General features: G+C 36.0%; 1 long non-coding RNA gene across 1 annotated transcript; it reads left to right on the forward strand.

The window, feature by feature from the left end:
• The first annotated feature begins 1,172 nt into the window (after positions 1-1,172).
• On the forward strand, positions 1,173-2,654 carry LOC109533050. The gene is made up of 3 exons (XR_002171482.2): positions 1,173-1,638; positions 1,762-1,882; positions 1,968-2,654. It is a non-coding gene; the product is annotated as an uncharacterized LOC109533050 (long non-coding RNA).
• The last annotated feature ends 1,527 nt before the right edge of the window (positions 2,655-4,181 follow it).

Below are 4,181 nucleotides of genomic sequence, written 5' to 3' on the forward strand. Positions count from 1 at the left end.
TGCCATGTTTGGGGTATTACGCCTTCTGTTAGACACTTATTAAGAAGAATTTTTATTGATTCTACAGTAATGTGTCCACCAAGTTTTATCATTTCTGCCGTAATCCCATCTTCATTTGAGACAGTGCTAGTTCTACTTCTTGTATGGTGATGTCGGGCAGGTCCTCGGAGCCCACATTGAGAATCGTCTCATCAGCTTCGATTTATTGCATTGGGTTATTTTTGGTGTATAGTGTGCTGTAAAAAATTTCCACAATCTCCATTAAATCTTTTCTGTCTTCTTTGATGTTTCCGTCTGTGTCCTTTAGTTGACGTATTATTGTTAAGTGTTTTAAGTATTTTCATGTTCTTGTTGTTTTCGATAGTCGTTGTTATCACTTTTGTGTTGTACTGCTTTAAATCTTCTCTTGTTTTCTTTTTTATAGATTTGTTAATTTCGTTATATTTACTTCCTGAACTATTGCAAATAAATAAATCGGCATTGCTTTATTCAAACTTTGAAACACCGCAACAGACGCACGAATAACCAAAGTGTCAGAATCAAGGTAAAATGTTGGCCAAACCTTTGAAAATTGAATAAAAAAATAGGATTTTTGTATATCCTTTCCATTAAAAAAACACAAGATATCGTCGAAGCGTAGCTATTTTTAAAAAACTAGACCTTTTTTGTAAGCTTATTAATAAACAATACACATATAACTCGTTTTGCGTTTAGTTAAGTTAGGGTTTAGGGCTCCGTTAAAAATGTAATTCTTTAAAAGGGTTCCGCCACTAAAAAAGTTTGAAAACTGCTCATCTAGAGGGATGATTTAAGAAATCCTGACTAATTGGGTAGCATTGGGAGTTGTACTCATTTCGTCGCTCAAATGGTATACAATGATATTATTTGCTAATTGACAACTTGAAACATCGCCACTATCGGGATTAAATTAGTTTAGTCAATGAAATTTTGTAAAAAGCTCATACGCTACGTGAATAACTTCTCTTTGAAGCAAATAAACTAGCAAACACAAACTCAGTTCATTGCAGATACACCTACAACTATCAGTTTTGTAATTTTGCTCGCTGTTGTTAAATGTCATCAAAGTTGACCACCCGGTATAATGACAAACATATCCAATCTAATATTAAACAATAAATAAGTATATCTTACATATTTAATGAATAAAAATAAAAATTGGATTCCCAATTTCCTTGAATAACAGTAAACAAGGTCGATATTTTTCGATCTTGTTTACGCGTACAGAATAGCGCATGCTTTGGCGATTGGAGTCGTACTGTCCATGAGGGGCTCTCTCATATAGCCATGCTCGTACCCATGTTTTTGGGAACGCAGCCCGGCCTTCTGTGATTGATCAGATGAAGATAAATTGATTGAAGAGACAATTTTACAGTTTCGACTTGAGGGCATAAAAGAGACAATGTTACAGTTTCCACTTAAGGGCATAGATTATGTGACACGACAGCGAATATATAAAACGTGGGATTTTGCTGTTTTTAGGTTAAAAGGAGTTTACATATTTAAAAGCGAGACCATAGATTACTCGTAAATCCGTGGCGTCTATCATAGATTTTAAAAAATGAGCACTAATATTGCACGTTGCTGTGTGCCTCAGTCCAATGATACATCTTCAAGGCGGTAAGTATCTTCAGCATTACTACAATTATATACATGTGGATTGTTGGACGAAACCCACATGTTGCTGGTTTCGTACATTTCTCGGATTCAAGTTAAAACGAAATAAAAGCAGAATACTTTTAGGTGTGCATTTCCTCAGAATCAAAACTTGAGAATGGTTTGGATCAAGCGGACTGGGTGTGACCGTTTACCGAGACAAACGGGAGACTAATATTAAATTGCCTACCACCAAAAGGCCTTCCAGGTATGTTTAAATAAGACTAGCTTGCCTGTTTTATAGATTGCTACTACATATATTATTCACCCTATATCCTACATACATTTCGAAGGTTTTCAAGGTGCAGCTTCCAAGGAAAACAGCTTCTTTTGAGAAGGTATACCATATGCTCAAGCATGTGTGACCCCAGTGAAAGATCTTCCTCTCGAGTCAGGCACGTCTTTCACCAAGTGGAGTCCGCTAGATGCTATTATGAAGCCAGCAAAAGTCTATCCTGGCAAAAGACGGTTGGTGCAACCATCAGCCAACATATGTGATATTGCTGGAACAACATATGACTATGTTGGCACATCAAATATCGTCACGGTTCCGTGTAAGTACATATACTCAATAATATACAATAAATGAGGAAGTCAGATGTAAATTTAACTGTAATAAACTAAAAGACCAATTTGCATATTTTATCTATTGTATATTGACATTTTGTATAAACCTACTTACAGTAGAGGTCGTAGGTAAAAGTATTTTATAACTACTTATTACTGTAGATTTTAGACTTATCAAACCGATCTCATGGCACCCAAGTATATGTCGGTATATATTATTGTGACAATCATCCAACTACCTAAATATGTATCTGCATTCATAATTGCACTGAATTAATTAATTCATTAGTTGTTACATTGAATTATTTGTTTATTTATAATCACAGGTTTGTGGTTTGTATAATACACTTTTCACAAATTAATGGTACTTGGCGTTTCGGCGATTTATTTACTGCAATAAAAAATTGAAAATGCTTATGAAGTTTCTATTATCAACATATCCAAACACCAATCACTACTGTCTAAATATGTATCTGCTATTGTCGGCAACCCAGTACTTTAATTGAGATTAGAAGAATGTTTATTTTCAATTTAATATATTTGTTTATAAATCGGAAACAAGTCTTGCCTCTGTACAGTTAGGTAAAGAAGCGCAGTTGTGCCTGTAGCCATCATGAATGGCGGTTGGATCGACATTGCTTCCATATTGTATTGTGCAAGAGAGTTGGTAATCTATACTCGTCTTTATCTATGGTACTGTCTCTTGGCAAAAATGCAGTACATAATCGGGGTGGCTAAAAGCCGTTATATCTTAATTTGCCCTTGTCCGACAGGGATAAGAACAGTTTTGTAGCCGAAGGACAGACCCATTGTTACTCGAGACGCGAGTGGAATGGTGAATTTAACTAAGGAAATTTAGTTCTATACCTGCTATTTCTTGTTCTCAAACAACGAGGCCTCTTAAATGTGGTAGGGCAAATTAATAAATGGCTTTTTAGTACACTTGACGCTGAAGACGACCAACATTACAATGAAGCAATTGCTACTTTAGAGCGTAATCAAATAAATATCAACAATGAACTGAAACTTCAGATGTCACTATCCAAAGGTTTAATCGCCCATTACAATAACACCATAACAACCCTTAACGACAATCTGGACAAACTTAGATTAAGTACAATGTCCTTTCAGCAACTAATGCAACAAACCATAACCAACGTTCAGAATTATCTTGGGTTTCATGGGTCAATAACGCAATTAAACTTATATTGTCAAAACTTAATTATGTTTTTGGATAATTTAGAGGACGCAATAATGTTTTCCAAGCTAAATGCGCTGCATAACAGTATTTTGTCTACTAACGAACTAGGGTGTTTGAGGGGAGACCCGATTATATCCCGTTTATCCACTTTGTTAAAGGACGTATTGCAAAATTTGCTTTGGAGACTTGTGGAGAATTTTACGGCCTTTCCGGAGCTGTTTTCGCTTTTGCAATCAGACTATCCGTTCCCGCGTTATGCGCAAAACAACCTGGTTCACTTCAATCAAAGAGCGCCTGTTTTAATTGGTCAATAACATTTTTAGAAGTGGTCTAATAATAACTAATTTAAAGGGCTTTTTGATGCAGCTTCAATTTTTGCAAACCCTTTGACAGACTAGGAAGTTGGTGGCGAAAGACAGTTGTTGTGTCAAATTTTTCAGACGAGGTTATGCCTTTGATGGGCGTCTGGGTTCAAATTCTGGCGAATTTAAATGGCTTTTCAGAGGTGTTCTCACTTTTACAATCCGATCATCCGTTCCAGAGTTATGCGCAAAAGTACGTTGTTCACTTGATTCAGAGGGCGTCTATTTTAATTGGCCTATAATTTTCTTCCGGGTAGTCGCAAATCTTCTTACAGACTATCGTGCGATGAGCTAAAGAAAGTTGGTGTGTGTCAAGAATTTGAGGGAGTCCAAGTTATTTTGGGTGTGGTGTCATTATTTCAAGTCGCATTGAAAAT

Source organism: Dendroctonus ponderosae, unplaced genomic scaffold (assembly GCF_020466585.1).
Source record: "Dendroctonus ponderosae isolate FM_Combo_2020 unplaced genomic scaffold, Dpon_F_20191213v2 Dpon_F_20191213_5, whole genome shotgun sequence".
Taxonomy (NCBI): domain Eukaryota; kingdom Metazoa; phylum Arthropoda; class Insecta; order Coleoptera; family Curculionidae; genus Dendroctonus; species Dendroctonus ponderosae.